Raw genomic sequence first — 27,586 nt, 5'->3', positions numbered from 1 at the left:
TGGCATCTACCTCAAGGCATGTGAAAGACATGAAAATGGCTTCCCCAAAGGCATACAGTGCCTGATTAATTGATGGCCTTCTATAACGGAATGTCTGCTGCTCTGGAAAAGGATGAAAAAAGGACACGATGGAATTTACTTAGACTTCCATAAGGCCTTTGATATGGTCCTCCCCAGCATTCTTACTGCTAAATTGGAAATATATGGGTTTACTGAAGATGGGTGCATTCTTGGATAAGAAAGGGATTACCTGAATGCTTGCATGTGAAGAGCTGCAGTTATCAGCTCAATGGTTCAATGGAGATCAGTAACAAGTGAAATTTGTCAGAAGTCTCTACCAGGGCTCGTACTGTCCAACTGTTGGACAGTATTTTTATTAATTAAATGCACAGTGGAATGTAGTGCATCCTCAGCAAGTTTGCAGATGGCACAATATTTGGTCCAGCTAAAATGAAGTTAATTTTTCCCACAGCAGCCCTCGAAGCACTGTGATTTGTAATAGTATCTACAAAGGTGTTGATAACACACCAGTGTTTTGGCTCTTGCTGAGCAGCATTGCACAGCATCAGCAATGTCTCTCCGACATTCTCCCATTCCTACCCTCCAGTAGGCTGGATCTTTGGAGGTGACATATCCAGTACAGCTGGTGGCCAAAGTGATGTTCCATACTATATGATGTCTGCTCAGCAATAAAAGATAGAAAGGAGGTGGTAGGGGTGGTGGGTGGGGGTGCATGTGTGAGGTTACCTACACCTACAGGGTGAGGGAGTGGATTTGCTATTTACATTGTTTGTTTCCAGAACAACCAATAAGTGTGCTGAAGTCCTGCTTCTCAGGAAGTTATTGGTCATTGCTTATGGGAAGTTGAAAATAAAATATTTTGTTTTCTTTGGTTCTTCATGCCTGACCTTTACTTTTCATTTTTTAAATTTCCTTTATCTTGACCCAGAAGGACTTTTCCCATCTTATTTTCTCTATCCCTTTCTAAGAAAGGAGTAGTAGAGTGACTTGGTAGGCATGAAGCCCACCACAGGCAGCAAGCTGAACAGTGCAGTGATATACTAGAAGGAAGGGATGCTATCCAGAGAAATTTTTACAGGCTGAATAAATGCACCATTATACATTTCATGATTTTAAACAAAGTTAAGTTCAAAGTCCTGCACCTGGGCCAGGGCAATCAATAGTAGCATTAAAGACTGGAAGATGAGCAGCCCTGAGGAGATAAAATTAGGATATTAGCAGATAAAACTTAGCTATGAACCAACAATAGGCATTTGCTAGAAATGACAATTGTTTTCTGGACTTCATCAAAAGCAGCATGGCCAGCAGGTTCTGGGAGGTGATTCTGCCCTTCTCCTCTGCTCAGGTGAGAGTTGACCTTCAAACTAGGCCCCTTTAAAGGTCTCTTCCAATCCAAACAATCTTATAGTTTGAATCTTTATTATAGATTTTATATTTTTACCAACTAGATTGGCTATTGGACATATTGTCTCTATCTGCATAGTGTGCTTTAGCACCTGTATGAACAGAATAATGTGAAGCAGCAGAATCTTCTGATGTTTCTGCACATCACTAAAGCAATTAGTTAAGGACACCAAGAACTGCAATGGACCCAGAACCTTACTACATTAAATCCAAATCTCTTGGTTAAAGTTGTTCTTGTTTTCATAATACAGCAGTGCTAGAGGGGGAGTATGTATTGATGTTGTCTCATAAACCTTCCCACTGCCATTCAATGGCAATGGCAATTACATATCTAGTAATAGGAAAGAATGTTAAATCTTTTTTTAATAATTATTTATCATCTATGGGGTTTTTTGGGGTTTTTTTTGTGTGTTTTTTCGCCTTTTAGATGTTGTTTAGATTTACCATGCAAAATTGTCTTTTTCTTCTATTAGCATCACACTGCACCAAAGTATTTTTAAAAGTAAACAGTTAAAAATAGAGTTGTTATTCTGAAGCAGATTTCTAAGCAATTGTATTCAATGAGTACTATAATTTTGTGCCCATTTTGTTCAGCTAGTTCTCTAATTACTTCTTCTATGCTATGATGAATAAGTTTTATAATCAATGCACGAGTCTATGTCCATAAAACTCCATTTGCAAAACAATACTTTTTAAAGAAAAAAGAAGATTTTTTTTTTAGAAAGGTGTCTTGTAGGGTAAATTATACAAACCAGAATGAAAATATTTATGCCTAAGAAGTTCTTACTGGGTTAAAATTCAAGTTAACAGCTCATGTATTTGATAAGGAATACAAAAATTATAGGTCTTTCATCATGCAAAAGAAAGGGTACTCTGGTAAATAAGTTTACTGAAGAAACAATGTCAATGCAAAAGATGTGAAATGTGTGTGTGTGAGCATGCAGTGTGTCTGGGTTTAACTGCTTATGCAAGTTTGTGTTTAAGCTTTGAAGAATTCCTTTTGCACTGAAGTTCTGTTCTACAGCAGACCAAAAAGGAAGGCCAAAACATTCTAATTTCTAATGTCATGTGCACTGCCTGCCAGCTGCTATACTCATTATTACGTACAGGCCACAGCATTATATGCTAGACTAGTTTGCTATTTCACCACTAATTCCTTTATGCATCCTTTAGAGCAGCAATTAAAAGGTGGGCCTTCAGCATGCAAGAGCCAACTATTTGAACCATATTTTATCCCCTGTGCCGGAGGCTGTGCAGTGATTTGGAAGTTAAGTCCTTGTGCAATCTCTTAAGATTGCCTCAGAGGCAGGGGAGACTAATTTGCAAGTATCTTTCTGCAAATATTTTGGGACACAAAAAAAGAAAAAGTGGAGTAATCTTCAATTTCTAATTCAATTGCTAATTATTTGTTATATATAATACCTTGGGAAAAAAGAAAGAAAGACAGAAAATCATCTCTTACTTCTTTCTAAGTAAGTAAATCTTAGTGTAGTAAAGTCTAGTAATTGATGTGTCTGTTTTTTTTTTTTTTTTAATCTGGTTGTCCTTTATTAAATATGAAATTTTTATTATATGCAGAGCAGTCTATGAGGGTATCTTGTCAAAGTTGTCAGTTTATTCATAGCAAACCTATAGAATCTTTTACTAAGAAGCTCTTCTAATCACTAACCTGCCCTTCCCTATAAAGGCATTTCAACAAATGTTTTTGTTTTAGCTAACAAAGTATGAATGAGATGAAAGTTGCTTAAAATACAGAGAATTTATGAGTTTCCTGAGAAATTTTGTTTAAGGTTTATTTAAAATCTCCTGGAAATATCAGGAGAAAAAATTACCTCTCCCTATTATTTTATTTAGAATGAAAATTTTATAATGAGAAAAACCTCTCATCTATGCATGGACATATCCATTTGCATTTATTCTTACAAAATTTACCAAAGTATTTAAGATAAACACTTTAAAAATCAACTCAACTTTCTCTACCACCACTTGTGTTCCTTATGTCTTAATTTCTCTTTACAAGTAGTTAATTCATGCCCTGGAGAGTGAGAACTCAAATGAGTCAGAGACTTATATTTTATATAGTCTAAAAAGACCAAATGTACAATTATTCATTCACAAAACACCACCACAAACAATTCCACCAAAAAAAAAATCTAATATGAAACATAGACATAGCTGTGCAATTCTCTGGTCATTAATGAGGAATTCTATGGCTAAATAAAGTGTGTTAAGAGAATTCAAATAATTATTCATTAACATTGCATCACAGAAATTCCTCCATGGTAATTTTATGCATATTAGTATTTTATGCACAATCAGAACTGAAGAGACCTTGCTTCAAATTAAATTCTACTTTGTGGAGTGTAAAATGGAAAATTATTCAGTTTGCTTGAACACTAAAATGAGTGCTAGCTTGGTGTTTCAGTGGCAAACAGCAACTCATCACATGGTAGAAACATATAGATAAAAATTTGAATTAGGCCCTAGATCACTAATTGGCTTGACAGATCAAAGCTGCAACAAGAGAGCTCTCAGGAAGATTAAATGATTTAGAGAGTATTATTAGATAGCTGGCAGTTCCTGAAGATGCATGAAGAAACAAAAATAACATTGTTGACATTTACAGACCCTGCTTGCCATAAGCTGAATTAATACACAAACCTCTGCATCCACCTACAAAAACAGTCACTGTGTGAGAAGCTCTGTCTTTTTTACCCTTATTCATAACATAACCTCTCCTTTTCCTACATCAGTTTAGGATCCCAATACCTTTCTCTTTATAAAAACCACCAACTCTATTATTATATATTTTGTACTACATAACCAATTATGTTAGCGAACATTAAAATAAATTCTGACTTCCTTTAAAATCTATACCTCACTGAAAAGGCAGTTTTTTCCCCTGAAATAAATATTTAATGTACATGACCCTTTTTCATAACAGAATGCTAGACTAGCAACCATGGATCTTTAGAATAAGCCACCAGCAATAAAGAATTTCAGAATAGAGAACGCACAGTATTGAAAATGGATTTTAAGAGTTCATCAAATATATCAGTTTTTTTTATCCACAGAGTACACGCAGTTTTGTCTCTTGGTATTTATTCAAAACTGTCTTTTACATTGTTTAGAGTAGCAGTGCTTTTGTACTTTCTGATCACTTGTATCTCATGTCACCGTACAACTGACATGAGGGCACTATGGTCCTACGTCTCCGAGATTTTCACTCAGAGAATGCCTCTAACCAGCAACAATATAGCTGGAGAAGGACAAAACTCTGAAATAAATATTTACCAGATGTGTGCTTACCACACAGATGTCTATAAAGATCACCAGTAGGTCAGAAACCTGCTCAGACTTTGCCAGCAAATTTCTATTGCAAGCTCTCCAGTTGCCTGCCATTATGCCCATATGATTCAGAATTGCTGAACACAACTAATGACAACAACCTACTCTCAGTCAGAAATGTTATTGTATAAGTAATTGGCATATGTTGACAAAAAACTGCTAAAGAAAATGAACTACTATTTCTAAAAAATGCACAACAGGAAATTAAATTATTTCATAGTGAGCAATATTTTGGTTTTGCTGTCATTTCCTTGATCTTTATTTGCATGAAAAAATAGTAAAAAAAAGAGTATGTATGACGTCTAAACTACAAAGCATTGCTGAAAATGTACTTCTATGGGTCTGATTAACAGCTTGTTCAAGCACTTTTTTCCATTGTAATTAGATGGCATTTGGGGAGCAAAATGCCTCATAACAGTGTGTTAGCATCAGTAAATGCTGTATATTTTTATTCCACTCTTGAATCTCCCTAGCTGAGCCTCAGATCTATTTTAACAGTATTTACTAGGAGGAAAATAGAACCATTAACGTCCCCATATTGTCATGTTGTAATATGTCTGTAAATATCAAATCCAGGAGGCCAAACAAATGTACTGGAGATAATTTATGCCCTTGCTTTCCTTCCTCATTGAAAAGGTAATTGGGATTAACATAACTATGGTGGAAGTATTTTCTACAAATCTCAGCTTTAATATCATTGCTGATAGTTGATGAGAGAAATATGGTGTGCGATTTTTTATTTTTATTTGTGCACCTGAGAGGGACCAATCTGATTTTTATTTATGCCTCAACATGCGTCATGGTGAAGTATACCTATAGGGGCTGTACCCATGCTGGGAACCCTGTGCCTAGAGAGGCTTCGCCTGCCGCCGATCGGGGCGGAGAAAACCTCCACGGTCGGACTGCAGGCAAACCCTCCTACTTGCCGGTGGGGCAGATGCCCAGATAACCCAGATGCCCGGGAAACTGGGCTATGGGAAGAGCCTTGCCACACAAAAGCAGCCAACTGGGACTCGACGGGAATCATTTTCTCTGGGTTTCTTGGAGGGACCAGGGGCTCGCCTGCATGGCCAGCTCGGCCCCTCTCCCCGGCCCGCCTTCTCCTCTCTACGGTCCTGTTTCGCTGTCCGCACCCGTCCTGCCCGGTTTCGGCGTTTGCCCTGTCACGACATGGTGCTCCGCTGTTTCCCCTCACGGAGCGGGCGCTGTCTGCACCCAGCCGCAGCCGCCACCGCCCCGCTCCCCACGCTGCCCGGCAGCGGCCTGCGGCACCACCCGCGGCACTCAGCCCGCAGCCCCCATACCCCGGCCCTGGCAGGCCGCCCGCGGCTGCTCCACAAGTACGCCCGTAGCCATGGCAGCCTGTTCTTCGGCAACAGCAGGGACACGCAGCCTGCTGCTCTTTGGAAACGGCGCCCAGCCACCGCGGGATCACGCAGGCGCGCCGCGGTACGCAGCGCGTGCGGGCCGTGTGCTGACGCGAGCAGAGCGGCAGGGGTCTTGCGGTAACTTAGCTGCACCTGCCTTCTGTTTATCCTCTTTCTCCTTCTGGGATCTGTTGTCTGTCGCACTTCGGTAGGAACACTTTCCCTCTTTTATCAATAAACGGTTTTCAGATATGATATTGTTGTATTTGCCCTTCATTTTCATCTAAGAAATCTATCGAAAAAATCCTTCCCGACCACCTCTTCTACAGCGGCACGGGACAGCACTTCGTGATGAAAAAATTTGCACAAGAGTGTAATTTGAGTACAATTAATGTGTTAACAGATACACAGAACCAAAGGTATTGTTAGATAACTCTTCTGCTGAAAGTGTATTTTGACTATTACTATTTTTGTCAGTGTTTAGAGGAGTAGGATAAAGAACAAAATATTCAAATTCTGTGTTGCACACAGAATCCTCTTTTCCTTTCGAAAAATTAGCAGAAAGGAAGCAAATCTTTAAGTTTTGGTTTTACTATTTTAGTAATAAAGTTTTTCTTTTCTCTACTTTCCTCTTCTCCAGGGTGTTTGCATTTTATCTAGATTTGGAGCAGGAGGACCTGGACCAAAATAGCTGTAATGTAGATGGGGACCTAGTTTAACAGGAATTTTGAACACATAAATCAAAACCTCTGTACTGAACAAGCATGAATAGACACAATTTTATATAAAACACCTAAAATCTCTGTATATAAGGTAGAAATCCACCAATTTATTTAGTTAAAATAAGAACCAGTACGTATCCCTTTCAAAGATTGATTTCTGGAATGGAAGTGTGTGAATGAACTCCATCTAGGAATGAAACCAGCGGAAAAGAGACAGTGGGAAATGAGAACTGATGAAAACTTCTTCACCAGGGGACAGTGAGATGTTGTACAGAAATAACTGTCTACATAAGAAAAAAAGCAGCAGGATTAAAGGACTCAAGGTGATCAGTGTTACTCTTTCAGCTTCTGCCAAGATCCTTAAGTGCAGCTTCAGCTGAAACTGATAACTCCAAAATGGCCATTTTTATTTTCTCTTTTTATCTTGACAGTGAGAGGCTTTTGAAGTCTGGGACACCTTCCCTTCAGTTTATTTCTGTGAAACATGCTGCAGTGTTACGGGGTGTATTGGGCACATGTGAACACATGCAGGTAACTGCATAACTGGTTGCACATATTTTGGACTGGTGTAATATTTACTGTGTAAAAATTGACTTGATGACTGGCCTGGAGAGTAATAGTGAATATAGTGGGTGACTGGTCACCAGTGGTGTTCCCCAGAGCTCAGTACTGGAGCCAGTTCAGTTTAATGTCTTAATTTATTGATCATCTAGGCAAGGGGATTGAATCACCCCTCAGTCAGTTTGCAGGTGATACCAAGCTGGTTAGAAATACTGATCTGCTGGAGGATTATACAGGTCTGTAGAGGAATCTGAAAAGGCTGAATCAAGGAACCAAGGCCAGTCGTATGAAGTTAGAATCATAGAGAAAGGTTATGTTTGGAAGAGACCTTAAAGATCATGTAGTTCTAAGACTTCTGCAGTGGGCAGGGACAGCTTCCACTAGACCGACTCGCTCAGAGCCCCATCCAGCCTGGTCTTGAACACCTCCAGAGAGAGAGTCCACAACCTCACTAGGCAACCCTGTTTCAGTTTCCTTCCCATCCCCACAGTAAAGAATTTTTTCTTATGACCTAAGTTAAACCTACTCTCCTTCAGCTTGAGGCCATTCCCTCTTGTCCTGTAACTACATGCTCTTGTGGAAGGTTTTCTCCACCTTTCTCATAAACCCCCTTTACTACTGGAAAGCTTCCAAAGTTGTCCCCAAAGCCTTTTCTTTGCCAGGCTGAACAGCCGCAACTCTCTCAACCTTTGTTCTTAGGAGAGGTGTTCCAGCTTTGTGGTCAAATTAGTACCTCTCTTCTGGACTTGTTCCAACAGGTAATGTCTTCCTTGTGTTGGGGACCCCAGAGCTGGACACAGTACTCCTGGAAGGGTCTCACAAAAGCAGTGTAGAGGGGGAGAATCACCACTTTCAGTTTGCTTGTCATGGCTCTTTTAATGCAGCCAAGGATGTACTTGGCTTTCTGGGATGTGAGCACACACTGTTGGCTCATGTTGAGCTTCTTGTCAACAAATACCCTCAAGTCCTTCTTCCCAGGGCTGCTCTTTATCCATTTTCTGCCCAGCCTGTACTTGTGCTTGGGATTTCCCTGATCGGTGCAGCACCTTATACTTGGCCTTGCCGAACTTCTGAGGGTCACACAGGCCCATCTCTTAATCCTGTCAAGGTCCTTCTGGATGGCAGCCTGGCCCTTGGTGTTGACCTCATCAAACAGCTTTGTTCAACAACAAACTTCCTGAGGGTGCACTGAATCCCATTGTCTGTGTTGCAACAAAGATGTTAAAAAGTGTTGATCCCAATACAGACTCCTGAGGAATCACCAATTGGATATTAAGCCATTGACAAAAACTCTTAAAATGTGATCATTCAACCAATTTTTTTATCGGTTTTTATCCATTGAGTGGTCCATCTATCAAGTCCATTTAGAAACAAGGTTGAGACATGGAACACTGTCATGATTTGTACTGTTCAGGTAGATGACTTTTGTTACTCCTCCTTTGACCACCACTGCTGTAACATCATCATAGGAGACCACCAAATTTGTCAGTTATGATTTTCCTTGTGAAGACATGTTGCCTCAGTCATCTCCTTATTTTACTTGTGCCTTAGCATAGTCTCCCAAAGAGCTACTCTGTGATCTTGCCAGACACTGAGATGAGACAGGCTGGCCTCTAGTTTTGTGGGTCTTGCTTATTTTCCTTTTTAAAAATGGGTATTATATTTCTCCTTTTCCAGTCAGTGGGAATTTCACTGCAATGCCAAGACTTCTCAAATATGATGCATAGTGGCATAGCCACTTCCTCAACCAGTTCCCTCAGGGGTCATAGATGTATCTCCTCAGGTCCCACGAACTTTGCAACTTCAGGTTCCTTAAATGGTCTCCAGCCCAGTCTTCTCTTACAGTGGTTGGTTCTTCATTCCCCCATTCCCCTCCTTTCACCTTCTGCATATGGGTGATATGGCTGGAGCTCTTGCTGGTGAAGACTGTGGTAAAAAATGTGTTGAGTGCCTTGGCGTTCTCTATGTCGTGAGTAACCAGGTCTCCTTCAGTAATTCTGAAAGGAACCATGTTCAATACATTCAACAAGACCAAGTGCTGGGTCTTGCTGCTGGGTCACAACAATCCCAGGTGGGGCTACAGGCTGGGGACAGAGTGGCTGGAAACCTGCTGAGTGGAAAAAAGACCGGAGCATGTTTGTCACCCATGGCTGGACCTGAGCCAGTGTATGCCCAGTTGGGAAAGAGGGCCAACAACATCCTAGTTTGTATCAGGAATATTGTAGCCAGCAGGGCCAGGGTGGTGATTGTCCCTTTGTGCTTGGCAATGGCGAGGCTGCACTCAAGTGCTGCATCCCATTTTCTTAGTACAAGGAAAAAACACTGAGTTTCTGGAGCACGTCCAGAAAAGGGCAACAAAGCTGGTGAAGGGTCTGGAGCATAAGTGAAGAGTAACTGAGGGGGCTGGGGTGACTTAGCCTGGAGAAAAAAATGCTGAGGAGGTCCCTTATTGCTCTTCACAACTACCTGAAAGGAAGTTGTAGTGAGGAGGAGGTCAGTCTTTCCTCGCAAGAAATGAGTGATAGAAGAAGAAGAAAGGGCCTCAAATTATGTCAGGGGAGGTTAAGATTAGATATATATTAAAAAAAAATTCTTCACAAAAAGGATTGTCAAACATTGTAACAGGATGCCCAGGAAACTAGTTGCATCTGCATCCCTCAAGATACTTAAAATATGTGTAGATGTAATACTTTGGGATATGTTTTAATGGTCGTGTTGGCAGTGCTAGATTAATGGTTGAAATAATGATCACAGAAGTCTTTTAAACCCTAAGCTTTGCTACGATTCTGTGGTAGGGTTTAGAACGTGTGGGGCTGATTAAATATGGGAATGAGCCCATATTTGCAATAACAGCTGATTCTTTTGAATTTGCTACAGCCTTGTTGTTGGTGGAGTTTTTTGTTTGTGTCTGGTGTGGGGTTTTTTTTTCCTTTTTTTTCTTCTCCTTTTCTTATTGAAAGGAACTTGGAAGAAAAATATGAGAAGAAAATGTCATGCATTAGAAAAAGTTGTTGGTTTAAAGAAAATATTATATTCTACTGGTTTTAATGCATTAACTTTGTTTTAAATTGGCATAAAATTATTTATTCTGCAAGTTTTTCACTTTGTCAATCCCAGAAAAATTTAAGGAAAACAGTTAATAATGTATGTACTATGTAAAGGCTCAGAACATTATTGGCTGTAATGAAAGAATAACTAATGGAATAGAACTCCTTGTTTTTGAGGGAACCTAAAGTAGAAAAGCTAAAAGACTGTTAGAGAAATGACCTTTGATTTTAAGAACATGTAATTCTGTTTGTATTAAAAGAATACAAATGCAGCATTTTTCACTTTTTGGGTATTTATCTTGCCCTTTAAAGGCCAGTTGGAGAGTGGAGCTAAAGTTCATGCCTAAAATGAAATCTTGAGTATCCAATATGAACCACACTTTTCCCTTGGCATTGATTTTGAAACAGAAAAGATTAGGAAGCAACAACAACAAAAAATCATCTGTACCTATTTCCAATATAAAGAAACAATAGAGCTCACAATATGGACACACACACACACACATGTATATTTAACAGGCAATAGATGTAGACTTCTTACTTCCTTCTGATTCCCACAGAGATAATAAGAAGACTTAGTGTTGGAATGTTCTACACATAAAACACAATATTGAAAAGTTTTCTGGTAGTTCCATCAGCTAAGTAACTGTAATGAAGAATATAGAAACCAATATTTTTCTCCTCCTCCCTCACTTGCTGTCTCAAGATTGATCTGTCATAACAAGCTAGTCTTCCAAGCAAAAGCAGTTCAAGAAATACCCCAGTGCTAATTTCCAAACAAAACAAAAAAATTGTCTTCATTATGTATACTCTACCAGGTAATTGTTAATAAAAATATTATTAGGAAAATCTGAGAATATTTTTGAGGAAGACAGAAAAATACCTGTGGGAGCTCAGCAGACTCTAGGCATATCTTGACTTTCTGCTTTCAAATATAAGACATTCAGATATTTCTCAACATACTGCTTGAATGGCTATTTTAAAAACACGCTTTGAAGAAGAGTTGCTGACTTAGCTTGGGAAAAAATATTCTTGGACGTATTTTAGATTTAATCTTCAAAATGTGCTAAATTCTTGTGTTTCATTAAGTATTTTGAAATAGTAGCAGTAATAAGGCAATTATATATACTCCTAAGAATAAATAGTATGCTGACATACTCTAAAATGGAATATATGTACCTGAAAATTAAGAGTAGTAAGTACTGAATAATAAGAGAAGCAATTCCTTTACGAGATGAAATTGTTTTGTGCAACTCAGTTACGAGACACTATGCTGATATGGATTACCAAATTTAATAAAAATATATGTATGATAAAGATTGTAATTCTGAACATATCTTTTAATGAAGTTATAATTTGAAAAATACAGTGTTTACGCAGGAAATATCATTCACATACATATGAATAATCAAATGCTATGCAATTTTAAAATTCCATCTAGTTCTACAAACTGTTTAACTGTTTTGGACACATGGAAAAAAATCAAACCCAAAAATTAGTTGTACGTCACTTAAGACTATTGCAATTTCAGTGCTTATTTAATTTGGTATATGTACCAAATGCTATTGATCAGTTTTAATGCAGTGTTGAGATACAATTTCTGCTGCAGTGCGGCATTTATTAAGCACTCAGAAAAGGAACCTTTCCTACTCTAAGAAATGAGCTGCCCACACCGTAGTAATCACGACACCTGCATTCGCTTCACCCGTCCTAATGCGATCATTACAGCATGAGGCAGCATGGGAGATGCACAGAAGCCAGCTCTTATCTAGAAAGAGTGTGCCTCTGCTAGCAAGGCACAGCGTGTAAGATAACAAGCCCTGGCTCTTTTCAGAGCTCAGTAGCGGAAGGGCAATACTGCCTGAACATGCCATTCTGCTTCCATAGCCACCAACTTCACCCATATGTCTCTGCACCATGCCCCATGATGGATGCTTCTGCCAGTACAGGTAGCTCTGACACTGTGACCCACTGGGCACTTTAAACATGCCACCATTTCTGGGGGTTTCACTGTGAAATAATTGCCCATTTATTTGACGATGAGTGACTTCACATCTTTTAAGAAAGAAGTGTGTTTCATAATCATTACCTGGTGTCCAAGGCTTTTATTTATTCATATCAACACTGGCATACATTTAAGGTTCAGCTTCTATAACTAAGTTTAAAGGACTGTTTTTACCACCATCTTACATCTTTTTTCTAAAATTATGTGTTGTATGTGAGGTGTAATACCTGTGATGAAAGTGAGACATTGAACATAAAGTAATCCTTAAATTCTTTCCTCAAACCCTTGCACTAATGTTAGGTTTGCTGAGAATCTAGAAGGTCTAATTAACTATTATATAAACTTCTTACTGGTAAACGCTTTAAAAATAATACAGGATACTGGGAAAAAGCTTAAAGAATTGAACACTTCTTTTATGGAAGATACTTCACAGAAAATCTATTAGAGATCCAGGTTGAATTAAAAAAAAACAAACAAAACAAGCAAGCCTGGTCCACTGAGTTTAGTACTTAAGTATATAATTGTAATTAGACACACACATTGCTCTCAGATATATTTAATCAGTCTTTTAATGATCAATGCAAACAGTGCAGTATTTCTTTAATTTCAGGAAAGTCTTCTGACATACTAACATCAATAATTAGAGGAGGTCAGAGCAAAGGAAGTATTCCATATGACAGGAAGACATGCATAATTTATAGTGTAACACTACTGTAGATGTAGCCCTCCAAATTCTGTGTGGATGATAACCATACTAAGCTTGTATAGCTAATATTAAGGTTGTGATTGTTTAGGAATTGAGGTTCATGCTTTTATTCACAAATGAGTGACTGTCTTTCTTCTAATGATAGATGTGAATTGTTCCTTTGTTTTCCATGGGCATTCACTTTCCTGTAAATAGAAAGCTTTTAGCTAAAACGTAAAATCATAATGAGAGTCAGATATTAGAATTGGGAATGATACTGTCTTGCTAATTTTGAGACTAAAACAAGTCACATATAATGAACCTAATGCCTGACCACTTTCCTTCAGAGATCAACACATAAAGCTGCATTTTCAAGTGAAAATGAAATTCTTCGTGCATCAGAAGAAAAATATTAGTCTTAAAGGAAGAAGTACATATTTTCAGTGTTAAGGATATGTCCATCTCTTTCTGTATATGTTCTGAAATAGTGTAATTAAAAAGAAAGTAGCAGGAAAAAGAGAAGAAAAGGAAGGCATAGGTAGTGACAGAAAAAGCTGCTTGTAAATGTGCATTAAATCTGGTAAACTATTTTTTCCCTTGTGGTTCGTAATTCAGTTTCAGGCAGCATTCCCAACAGTAATGCTAAACAGGATGTGGTCCTCAGTGGCACCAGGAGAACAACCATGACGTCATGGAATCACTGCTGCTTTGATCGTTCCTCATTGATTCACTAAAAGACTAATACCCCTGAGCATCAAAGCCAAGCTGTGCAGCACAAGGGATGCAGAGGTTGGTGTATTTCTGACCTCTCCTCAAAAAAATTTAAAACAAAGAGCATGAGATCAGCACAGCATAGCACATAAAATTCTAGTTAATTATTCCAAAATAATGCTCGATGTGAGGCAACCAGCTGTCCTCCCTTTTGCCTCCTCTGAAGCCCAACAAACCCAATTCCTGAAGTTTCACACCAGCAAGTATTGAAATCCATCTTGAAACACTGTTGGTTCCTTCCCTTCACTATTCACACTTCTGACTGTTAAAAATAAAAACACAAACACTAAACAAAATACCCACTAATTTTTGCTCTATGTTAGAATTTGATCGCTAATCTCTGCTTCATTTCATATCAAGATTATATCTTGTCACTTGTGTTTTTCTGAGTGGTGTTGATCCTCTAAATGCATTTATAAATAGTACATCTTTTCAGTATGTATGTAAAGGATTTATTAACCTTTTATCCTTTATTTCAATTAGTTTAAGCCATTACTTTTTGGTCTTACTGAAGAGAAAAAAATTCTCCATTTTCCTATAAATGTTAAAGGCCCTTTGACACTTGCATCTACTTTTTTTTTTTTTTTTTGTCACATATCTATGTCATAATGGACAAAAAGTATTGGCCAAAAATTGCAGTTTGAAGAAATTGGTGGTTTATCTGGGTTATGTAATTTAGAGGATAACTACTTCTAGTCCAGAAAAAGGGACATGTTTGATCTATTTTGAACTAAAATACTCCAAAACATGTTTAGGGATGAAATGTATGGGTAGAGATTCTTGAGCTGAAATGGAACATTGGATTTTCCAATAGTGGAACCTAGTAGTGAAATTTTTTCAGTGAAAATTATCGGGTGCTCTGCAGGAGCAGATTGCACAATTTTTTTACACATTCAGAGTGAGAAATCAGAGTGTAACACTTAGATTTGAATATTTAGAAGGCACTTTTTATTGTTTAGATACTTCCTTGCTCCTTTTGAAAACATTTAACCTGATCCATACCAGCAACATTAACCTTTTTATGTTTATGGGACTTCAGGACACATTCTACATAAATCATACATAAATCCCTGCCCTCTTCTTCAATTAATTAGATTACTTTATTTTTTTGTCAAGAAAAAAATAAGACCTTAAAAAGGGTGAAAATAGGTCTTCTCTTGTTGCTTGGTTTCATATTATAGGGCTGACAATTCTACTGTCCTACATCAAACAGACACTGTTAAATGGTTATAAAGAAATATTTGGTGGTGAACAGCTCTTGAACATATTGCTCTTGTATCAGGCTTCAGTGAACATTTTATCTCCTACAAAACTGGGACAAAGTGGTTACAGGAAGAAAAAAAAGAATGGAAATCTGCATGAATAAATAGTAAAATCAGCACTAAATATATTCTTAATCAGTCTAATAATTATTAGTTTGGTAGCTGAGAAAAAGTCAGATGAACTAATGCATGTGATTACAGCAGGATAAAAAAATAATCCAATAGAAGCATCCAGCTAGGAGAAACAATGCACTAAAATTTCAGGCATGTTATTAAGATACACAGTGCCCACAGCAAGAGAATAGGACTTGCAAGACTAATTGCTGGTGTCTAGACCATAATTTGGTTTTTAGTCCTTACAAGTTTAATCCATCCAAAAAAAGAAAATCATATATTAATGACAGGTTTAATAAAACTGGTATGGAATCAGTCCCAAACATGTTTAGATTCACAGCTTCAGCTAATTTTGCCTGATGTAAACAAAAAGGGAACACATCAGTTTAGTTCAAACCACTGGAAACTGTGGATTTTGTTTTGTCATTACACCATCAGTGCTGAAACAGTCCTTAAATGGAGTATAAATTCAATTCACACACATTTAAAGTATCTCCAGGTCTACTTTAGTGCTTTTATCCAGTTAATGGTAGAACTTAAATCCAGATATTAATTGCAATAAAAATTACACATTCCTACTTGAAGGAAAAAGAGGGATATTCTCATCCCACTGTGAATTCAGTGCTACTTCTATACAAGCAGGAAGGATTCACAATGAATTTAAATGTGGGCCAGGAGCACAGTCTCTCCTTTGCCTGTGTGGTCATATATTCAGAACACAGTAATGAGAGTTAAATTGGCTGATGAAACAAGTTCCTGGTGCCTTTATGCAGACTTAGAAATGAAAAGCGGTTAGGTAAATGATTGTGTGCTACACTACAGGGAGTATAGCTTAACAGGCTAATCAATAACATAGGAAAGCACACAACTTGCAGTTTGTTTTTGTTCTTGTGTACTTATATTTCAGTTGACTTAGTGGTCTTTTCCAATGAATGTTGAGCTTGTGATAAATCACAAGCCATTCCTTTTTAATGTCTGAAGTACTTGCCTCCTCAATTTCTAATAGATAAAACGGCCTTCTATGAATATCAAGGAAGGAGACAACTACCATCCTTTCTGTAGGACAGTGGTACATTTCAGAGTGTCTTTTTCAATACTGGATTTCCATAAACAATCTAGCTGAAGAGGGAATAAACTATTGTGGCCTTTCATGTTTACAAAATTTTACTGTATTATTTTAAAGCAATAATGATAAATTGCTTCTTCTTATTTTAGAAATTGATGAAAAGTTTTTATAATTTCATTCTAGGATAGTCAATTTAGTTCAAATTACAGACAACAACAGTGTAAGAATTCTTTTAAAAAGTTCATAAGTCCAACTCAGTTTATGCAGAAATGTTTGCACTGTTTTTATATGTAAAGGTAATTCACTTGGAAACTCCTGCAGATCTTTTTATCTGAACTGGAAAGAAATCCTTCCTTGGAGTTCCCAAATCTTTTTTTTTTTTTTTTTTTTTTTAATATAACACCTATAAAAAGTTGTTTCCTCTGATCCAGTAGAATTAGAATAAAAAAATTGTCTGTCTGGGACAAAGTCATTACTCATCATTCCACACATTTTTAGGTAATTTTCAAATATGTTATCCTTATATGCAAAAAATTTGCCTACAGAGCTCTTGCTACTTCATGAACCCATGGTATAAAATCACAGAAGCTACTTGAAGAGTTTTTTCTCTTTGGTAACTCTTAGATAGCCCAGTACTCTAATCTTGGGAGCCTAATAATTTCTCTAATAAATATTAGCAGTTTTATCTATGAGCTTCTTTAGTGTAGATTTGGATGTGAAAGTAAGTAAATTATATCAAATTATAAGACTGATTCTACCTTCTTAAATATTTGATGCCAGGTTTATGTCTCAGTGAATTGCAACAACTGCTTACCTTTTCTCAAAAATATTAACTTTTTTTCAAGCCAAAAAGATCTCTTGTGACTCATTGGGGTTGAAGAAGTCATGCCCATTTCCTTTATCACTGTCCTGAGGTTTAATAGCTTTTAAGCTGAAAATGTTGTAATTAGAGCTCCTGAATATATCTTTTCCAATAATAGTTTAACTTAATGGCTTTCCACTTAATTATAAAATTAAAAAAAATAATAATCTACAGGAAATAAGATAAATCTTATATTGTTATTTATTTTATTATTATTTGTTAAGGATGTACTACAGTATTTATTAATAGAGTTTTCTTCTGAATATTGTTGATATAACATGGCAACAAATAATAATTTAATTTAATAGAAAGATTGGATCATGTTTTCAACTCCAGTTTTCAGTGTTTCCCTTTATGGAGAGAACAGCATTTTATTATGCATGTGCCAGAGTTTCATATGATGCTTTTTAGCTATTTTATGGCTAAATAGTCTTCCTGTTTTCATTTCAGATTTAGTTCCAGTTAGTGTTGGTAAAGGTAAGTTTGTATTAGAAGTCTACAGGGTTCAGAAATCTGGTTAATTCTACAGAATCTTAACTCAAAAAGTAACCAGAGGAGATTAGTCTTGATCAGTAACCCACTGAATATTTTCCACCATTTCTAATGTCTTCTTAAGATAGATAACTAAGAAGGCTAGAAGAATCACATTTACTTTGGCATCTTGGTAATGTGTGTTTTAAATGCTGAAACTTCTCTGATTTATTAGTTATTTATGGTGCTTGCTTACTATTCATTCCTTTTACATGTGTGGGTGTGTTAATAGATATTATTTTGCTCTGAAACAATTAGAAGTTTTGTAAGTAGAAATAATTCAATAATTTGCATAATAAAAAAAAAATCCCTCTTAAAATCACTATCTTTGTTTGCTAATTCATGTACAGGCCAGACTTCCTATAGTGTTCCTATGATTTATAGTTTTTATTGACAAAACTTCAATGAAGTCTAAATTTAGATTTCAGCCAGATAGGATAGAATTCCTCTCACTGTACCATTTGCATAGTAATTTTGCTTGGATTCAGGAAAGACAAAAATTTCCTAGAAACCTGTCATTTTTTAAAAGATCTATGACTCAATGTTTTAAGTGACTTCATGGCTGCAACAGAAGTATAAATGGTTTCATGTGTAGCAGGAAAATAAAAATGCATTACCTGGGAATAAAAATTACCTGACATTTCACTAATGCTTTCTGAAGAAATTTAAAACATGCTGCAGAAAGACAGAACTTTTTTTTTTTTTTCATGAAGGATCCCAAAACAAATGCCATCATAAGCATTGTTTATGGGATTTTTTTTAAATAAATAATTAGACAAAGATATTTCAACAGACAAATATAGTTGGTTATAGATTATTTTATGTACTTTTTGTAAGATTCTGCCTTGGAAATACCAGTATGTTTGTCGGATATATTGTTTGCCTTCCCCTTTACAGAGTTCAGACTTTGAATATGCCCTCCCTTCCAGATTTTTGTTATAACATTGTTACGCAATATTGTTGTGTAATCAAAGATTGTTGCACTTAACACATCACAGTGTCCTTTGATCTCCAAAATCAGATTGTTCCTACATAATATGCAGTTTACTGTAATAAATAAATTGCCTTCTCTCAAGGGGAGCTACGTAGAAATAACTACTCCTGGAATTAACAGAGGGCCTTGCAGAATAAATAGTAAGTTTTCATGACACTGAATTTCAGTTTACTGCACTGACATAAGTGTTGTTAAATTTTTTTCAATAATGTTGTTTAATTGGACTTAAAAATAAATTGTAAAAAAAAATTGTAAATATGTTTCCTTTCAATATTAAGCTACAAACCATCTTTCTCTGTGGATCTTGCTCTTGTAAAAACATGTCCTACATTGCCCTGCAGACTATTTAATAAACAAGCTTCAGTTACAGTCTATAAATGTTTCTAAGCAACCACAACCCACTTTAAATATGCTAGTCAATTAACTCTAGACACCCTGTTTCAGTCTTTGTCTCTGTTATTTCTTTCTGGCTTGAAACATAAAAGACAGAGAGATAGAGGGAATATTTTAAAATAATACTTTGTACTGATCAAGGGTGATGCTGTTAAGTAGCACCTCTGCAGACAAATACAGACCTTGGGCAGCCCCTGTCCAGGAGTATAGTGATATGTGTGCCCATCAATCCCTTATCAACATATAAGCCAGAGAGAACAGAAACTTAATCTGGCTAATGCCAATAGGAAAAATAAAAATAAAAAAGAAAGATGGGTGTTGGTGACTGTGGGAAGAATAGCTTCTCCTATGTTATCCAATGTTTTCATTTTGTGTTTTTTAATATTTATTTCTTTCCACATTAAAAAAATAAAACAAGCCAAGAGGAAAAAAAAGAAAAGCATATGAAAGAGTCTCCTGATTAAAAAAAACCCAGTTCTTAGACATTTTCATAAGAGAAGACTTTAAATAATGTTTTTTTTATTAAAAAAATGTAATACCAGTTGAATTTTGAACACAGAGGTATGTCTTAGTTAAATTGCCTAATCCTGTTAATCTGTTATCTTTTTTTTTATCTTCTCATAATCATAAATTCCAGTTTTTTTCTTAGAAGCGCAACACCTTTCTTACTTGGTATGTTCAGTTTTCTTTATCATCTTTAATGCTTTTCACTCCGTATTATTGTCTGTAAACATATTAGTGAGGAATATCTGAGAAGAAAATTCTGGCTTAATTTCACTAAGTCTCTTATGGCTTTGAATATCTCCCTCCATTGAGTCCAGTAGAGAACATAGTTTGTATTTGCTGTGATTATGCATTATGACTTACCTAAGCAAAGATGAATTCTGCTGGAACTTCATACCTAACAAGTTTTTTTTCTGGACTTCTGGTATTGTCACTGTCATTTAACATAAGATTGACAGTGAAATAAACCATAAAAATTCCATAAAAACGGGGGCTAGAGAGAGGCTAAAGTGTGTGTCTGGTAACTTATTTAACTCCCTAGCTATATTTTTGTGTTGCTTTCCAGTTGGTATCATATTCTCTGAGCAGTACCATAAAAGCAATAATGGTCAAATTCATAATACAATAGTGCCCCTGGGGTATCAAGTAGTTAAAAAAGGAAATTTTGGGAAATGTAAGAATGGCACAATCATATAGTATTACTACCCTTAGGCATGTATTCACATGACTGCTGCTTAGGGAGTTCCTGAAGCTAGAGGGATTATCAGTGTATTTACATCTCTATGGGACTTTTCTTCCTTGAGCCTATGGCATATTTTGAGTCCCAAATAACTTTCTGCAAGAAGTTTCAGATTTTCTCTACAAGCTGCATTTATTTTGAACTTTACTTCCATTTTTTCAGACTATAGTTTTAGTACTGGTATAAAATATAAATGATTGGTTTCTTCTTTTGATTTTTACACCCCTGACATTATTTCGATAAACTTCTCTATGGTTTCTTCAGTTTGTGTCTCTTCCAGGTTGAAGCATGCTAGATATGTAGTCCTTATACATTAACTGACATACTATTTTTGATCCTCCTTTTTTGTCCTACTTCTCTTCTTGCCCTCTTGCTATATTGAGCTTTTATAGTGTAACCATCACCCCCAAATTTCCTATACATTATCATACATATGTTTTATAGTATATAGAAGGTATTATAAATTGCAAAACTTCCTGTACACATATAAAATAATCACAATTTTTCTGTGATACTTTACTTGTCATGAATAATTTATCACTGGGGACTGATCTACTTCAGTTTATACCCTACCTTACTCATTAAAAAGACGGGTCAGGTCATATGTACCTATCAAACATATTACCTTATACAAAGAAGATAGAAAGAATATTAAAAGCTTGGCACCTCTTTCTCATACAGCTATACCTTGCAGAATGTTTACAAGAATCAGTGTATTGCTGTCCAGTCTTACTCAGCCTTTATAGGTAAATATTTTTCCTGATACAAAGGCTAGTGTGAGATGGTACACAAAACAGAAGGCTAGAAGTGCCCAGTACCCTTTTTAGTTGCTGTTGCTAATCATTCAATGCATTCACTAAATTTCACTAAATTTTATTCATAGCACAAGTTAGCAATCATGCTGAAGCAACCAGACTTTTTTCCAAAACTGCAAAATCTGATCAATGATCTTACCTTAGCAGGTATCTATGTATTTATTACACAGTCTACTGATTCCAGAATTATGTTCTATTTTGTGACTAGAAGAAATTTGAATTTCAAACAGGATACACTTTCCAAGATTTAATAAAAATTGCTAATTAGAAAGATATTTGTGGTTTATAACAGGAAATCCAAAACAAAATAATTTGTAGTCCTTACAGGAAAAAGAATATGATGACTTAGAAATTGAGTAGATGTGAAATCTTACTTTGAACCTTTGTAGATTTTTCTGCTGTCCACTGAATTTCTCACCTAAGGAAAAAAAAATAGGCAAAGTAAAACTTTGTGAAATTAATAATAAATTATGTAGTTAGAGAATTTACACTAAAAATTGTCACAAGTAAGTTTTACTTTTTATTTTTAATTTTGAATCCAAGTGAAGAGAACATTCTGTGCAATGAGTACTTAATGTCTAACAGAAAAAGAGTTCTATGCAATTAAAAAGTACACATACTTTCTTAGGTTTCATTCTATATAACAGTAAATCCATATAATACCAAAGACAAAATAATTATCCTTCAAATTATGACTTATAGAAACATAAACTCAGTCTTCTTCAGTGGACTGAAATAGATACTCATTTTCATTGTGGGAAGAGAAATAGAAATAAACTATAGAATCACACACTATGTTTAGATTTTTACACGCAATCAATAAATATTTTCAATTTGAAATTAAGAAGATGAAAAAACAAGAACCTAATTCAATACTTAGCTAATGCGATTGAAAAACTTAGAAACACTCCCTCTAAGAGGTCTAAAGGCAGCTCTCAAAGGGAATTGCCTCTCAGAAGGTGCTGCACTTTTCTATTAACAGACATATTTGCTTCCACAGGATCTAACAATGACAGAGGATTTGTCAAGTTCAAGACAGTGGCAGAATGTCTTCAACTTAAATTTGTGTTCTGAAGTGCAGCTGAGAATTTTAAAACTAATATTCTGTTGCTTAATTAATTGCAAAACAATCACAGAACCATTATTTACAATGGAGAAATAGAAAAGGATTTTTGTGTGGGTCGTGGTTTAGGAATGGTGCTGCCCAATTTGATGTCCCCACCGAGACTCTCCCAAACTAGACACCACTTGCTTGTTCCCCCTCGCCCTCCCACTTCCTGCTTCAGCTTGGAGTTGATGACTGGAAACACTGGAAGTGAAGATCATTGGTTGAGATAAGAACAGTTTACTAGAAACAGCAGTGAGAAAAACCAAAAAGCAACAACATTCATATTAATAAAGGAATTATACAAAAGAGAGGGTGATTCCCATTCAAAAATGCTTACAATGGACCTGGAGATAATGAACAATGGCAGATGATGCCACCGCAGTGGTTTTTGGCAGGAAGCCACACCCTTCTTTTTGGAAGCCAGAGAGAATCCCTTCCCCCCATGCACAAAATTAGGGAAATGGGTTTGCAAATAGCACAGAAAGGATCTTCCATTATTTAGAAATCTTTCCTTTGTTATGTTTTCCACAGCAGAGGATTTACTCATCCTCAATTTTCTACCAAAATTTTTATTATTTTCTTGTTCAATCTTAAAAGAACCTGGGTAGAGAGAAGAACTGTTACTTTAACAATGATTTTGTTGAACACACTTCTGAGGCAACCAAATTCTTTGAACAACTTATCTATTTCATGTATTTTGCATAGAAACCAGCAGACAGTTTTTAATATATATATATATATATATATACATATATATATATATATATATATATATATATATATATATATATATATACATTCCAGATTCTAGAAATTGAAGTAATGTTATAGGAACCTTGTCAGTATGTTGAAGCCCGTGGAGAGAAGTGAAACTGATGTTGTGTTCTTGCAGAAGGCCTTTTTATGTCCACCACAAGACAATCAGGTTTTCCTGCCTTCCCTGGCTACCTCTACTCTCACATTTTACAGGAATGAAGGAGGCTTAGGTATACGTCACCCTTCTGGACCTTTTGTTGGAACCTTGCCCTTAGCTGAGAAGCAGAGGGTAGATCCTATGCACACCATGCTGACTTATCTATCCCATATTTCGCCCACCTTGCTGGCCAAAGAAAAAAATGAGCAGAAGAAATATGGCTAAAGCTAATTTTCATTCAGCTTACAGGACCACAGCAGGAGACACAAAAATGGAAGGAAGGTAATTCAAATCTAAGCATTTGTTCTCTGTGCAGCAGATGTGTCAGGGCCCAAGAGGAGACACTGCAACAACCAACACATTTTTTTGTTCTGTTTTTCCCTTTGTACTTTCATTTTTGATGGAGACGTCTGTGCCAGGCTAAGCTCGATAGAACAGCTTTACTGTTTGTTCATTTTAATCTGGCCCTGATTCTTGCTCTGGTTCATAGATCCTGAGGATAATCTGATTTTATGTCTCCATAGTACTTTTACTGTATTTCTGAAGACACCCAAGGGAAAAGTATTCTAAACTGGTGTTAACAATTTATTATGATATATTTTATTCTCTTATATTTGGGGGAGTTTTGCTGTTTTTTAATTTTTCTTTTTAATTTTATGAAAATGCACTGGGAGGTGTTCTTAAAGACAGAACATGTAAAAGTTACTTTAAACAAAAATATTGTTTGCAAGAGTGAAAAAAGCTTTCTTGTGAATGGGGAAACCAGGAATTTTTAGACATGAGAAGAGTGAAAAAAATAACACCACATCTGAGTATTTTTTTTAATATCTTCTATTCTGGAAAGATGTCAATATGACTCTGGATTTCAATGCAGTTTCCTCCCTCTTGCACATATTTTCAGGGGCTTTGTAGCAAAATGTATAATAAACAGTAGTTCCCATTTAAAGATAAAAGAGAGGTTTTTACTCTAGGTGCTCCTTTCCTCAGTAATTTCAACAAAAGAGACAAAAACATCAACCCTCCAAATACCTCCCTCCCCCTGACCTAAAGAGAAAATTTTGAAAATACTTAGATGAATGAATAATTTTTCACATGTGAACAGTCAAAGTTCTACTGACAGGGTAAAAGACATAAATTATACATGATTTAGCTCCTTCAGTAAGCATTGAATGCAAGTGACCAACTGAGTGTTAAATATATTGAGCAAAGGAATGTCACTGTGCTCTAAGGCAATTTAGGACATTTGTTTCCAAAAACATAACAATAAATAAAACAAGTGTATTTTAAGAAGACTTGAGAGGAAAGGCATGTTTTTAGAAAAGTAAATTATATATGCTACCATTGAATAAATAAAGTATCTAGTGGACAATCAGAGGGTACAACCTTTATTTTACTTGAGAGATGAAATGTAACTAAGATAAAAGAATTGTCTGCTACTAGAAAGTTTTCTGTTCCATTTGTAAGAATATTTTAAAAACATCAGTTCAAATCTTCCTGGGGACCTCCACTGCTGAAGAGATAGGGTTTTGAATTTGCCTTTTGTTTGTCAACTTCATATGAAGTCCTTCCAGTAAATGATATAATGGTTTCCATTTCTCAGTCTTCAGTCTTTGCTTTCTCTTCTTCTCATATATCAACAATTCCCTCCCTCTCTCTAGTCAGAGGAACTACCACTTAGAAATTCTTTCTTGGCTTTAGAGCAGACTGGTGTTTCCATTACTTTCCCTTTTGAATTTTTTAAAATTATTTTTTAAAATTTTATTTCTTTTTCTTTTCCCTTATTTTAAGCCAGACACTGTCTTCAGTATCAAGGTACCTGTCCTCTTTAGCAGACCTCCTAACCCATTTTTCTTGCACCATCTTTCAATGACAGTGTTTCACAGAAAAGCTGGTATTTAAAAAAATTTCCTGAATCTTTATTATTTTTTATTTTATTTATAAATGAAAAAGCCTAAGTATGCAATTTCTCTTCAAGCAATAACTGCCACGGAAGAACTGCACCAAAGTCTGCAGCCTAGTACCAGTATTCGTTTTATCAGTTACAACTCCACTACTTTCAGTGGTATTGCACCTTTTGCCTGTTGGTCTAATTATCAGTAAAATGCTTCCTCTGAGACAAAAGTAAGGACTATAGGAACATATTTTTGTTTTTCATAATAGGTAATTATTAGGTGATCAAGCAGCTGACTTTTTTGTATTTCTGCAGAAGAAATAGCTTACTTACTGCAAATGCACAATTACACTGAGGTTTAGTACAGGATAAATGTGCTGCACATTTAGAACACAGTCTTTCTCAACAGTGATGCTATGAAACATTTATGAACACCAAAGTCTATACACATCAGCAAGCCTGCTAAAATTGAAAAGAGTTCCTTACTTATGCAAAAATAAGCAGATGCTTAAGTGTTTGCAGGAACAAGTTTTAATTTCTCTCCATGGGTATTGGAGAGATCCTTAGCACAGGAATGAACTTCAGTCAATAAAATGATTAAAAACAGTAACATACACTCCAGGGAAGTGTATCCACTCCAGAAAAATTAATTTAAGTAGTGTTAGCTGGGCTCTGATCGGTGACATGTAAAACCTTAAATCTCTTAAGATATATTGCATTATAGAACAATGTCTGCAAGTATTTTACAGCAATGACTTGTTTTCCTATCTTGTATAGGACATGTCAAGACTTTTCTACCTAATAAAGGTTACTATTTTGGTTCATTTCCTCCAGAAAATGTATTGCTCATGTTTTCCTTTTAAAAATATGTTTCCAGTCATCTCTGTTTGCTTCTACATTTTCTTATTGTGCTATTTTCTCTGACTAATTTCCGGTGTTTTGATCTTCCCCAAGTCTGGCTATCAGAAGAGAAATCTTAGAACTATTTTTGAATATCCTTTCTAATTTACAAAATTATTTGTAACTGAAGAGACATACATAAATAAATCTGTATCCTGATATATTAGTCTATCTTGACATTGCCATATTCATGATATCAACATTTCAATATTTCATTTTGACTTTGCAAACTCATTAAATGTGTTTAAAAATCTGATTTATAATATTCACCATTCTTCTGTTAGCGTAGAGAAGTCGTAGGATTGGTTCCAAATTTTCTGAATGCAATGGATGCATTTTCCTGAGCCCCAAGATGTGGTTTAAATCAGTCCACTAACTAGCACCAGAAATTAATTTAAAATACGATTTTTACTTCATATTTATTCCAGAAACCCCTGTATAAATAGTAGCTTTACAATTGTTCCATTATAAAAGCCTGAACCCTTTGTACCTGTTTTTCCCCTTGGGAATAAACTGGTCACTCATCCAATATAATTTCTTTCTAACATTTTCTTAAAAGATAGATCAATCACATTAAATTTTTAATTTGACCTCTCATTTCTGTACGTGGTGCTTGAACTTCTCTGCCATTTTACAGCACTTGCTCTTCTATTTCTTATGATAAAATACCATTTCATTGTGTGTTAGCTTGTCTTTACAGCCAAAGAAGGGATTGCAAAATACCTTTTGCTCATTTCTCATTAAAAAATTGATATGAAAAATGTTTAGCTTTGGTATTCTCAAGCTAAAATAAATGTAAAGGGCTTACAAAAAGGACAAAGGTACCAGCAGGTTCTGTGGTAATAAGACATTCTAAACTCTGACATCTATTTCTTCATGAAGAATTCCCAGTGTTAGGTTTCACAATATATTGAACACTTCTCCTGATTATCTAAATATTGTGAAATCTGAAAATATATTTATATGTGTTCATAATTTTACATGCTGCTATGAAATACATACTTGTTGTTTCATCTGGAAAACCTAACTTAATGTAGTAACATGACATTAGGACATAACCAATTATTTTAACATTCACACAGAACTACCATTCCAGAAATCTCATTCTTGTCTGATACACTGGCAAGATTTTCATGCCTCTGCCTCAAAAAGAATAGCACAGAAAAAGAATACAAATAACTGAATGATAGTAATATTGATAATAGACAGTTTATTTCACCACATATTGTCATATACTTTCTTGCCTAAGCAAGAGAAATTTTTAGGTTTTGAGATGGTTTGGGTTTTGTTTTAGTGTTGGTGGTTTTTTGTTTGTTTTTCTTTTATTGTTATTGGTTTTCATTGTGCTATAGCTTATTGTTGCTCTGAGGCTATTTTATAATCCAGAGGACCTTGTTTTTAATAAGCTGAAATTGAGTTTAGTTAAGTGGAAATACACCATGGGAAGTGAAGAAATTTCAAAACATGCCCATGACAACAATAAGAAATGTCCTCTGTGTCTAGTTGCTTAGGCAGAAAGGATATGTAGAAATAATTGCATATGCAGAAAAAATTGTATACCTT

General features: G+C 35.8%; 1 protein-coding gene across 1 annotated transcript in view; it reads right to left on the bottom strand.

The window, feature by feature from the left end:
• PTPRD (protein tyrosine phosphatase receptor type D) overlaps positions 1 to 27,586 on the bottom strand; it is a 1,172,008-nt gene that overhangs the window by 427,392 nt on the left and 717,030 nt on the right. Inside the window, exon 8 of the mRNA XM_068176134.1 lies at positions 21,586 to 21,629. The gene's annotated coding sequence lies outside the window, so the exon portion shown is untranslated. The remainder of the gene's footprint in view (positions 1 to 21,585; positions 21,630 to 27,586) is intronic.

Source organism: Anomalospiza imberbis, chromosome Z (assembly GCF_031753505.1).
Source record: "Anomalospiza imberbis isolate Cuckoo-Finch-1a 21T00152 chromosome Z, ASM3175350v1, whole genome shotgun sequence".
Lineage (NCBI taxonomy): Eukaryota > Metazoa > Chordata > Aves > Passeriformes > Viduidae > Anomalospiza > Anomalospiza imberbis.
The sequence above is the reverse complement of the archived record's forward strand: the minus strand, read 5'-3'. Positions and strand labels throughout refer to the sequence as shown.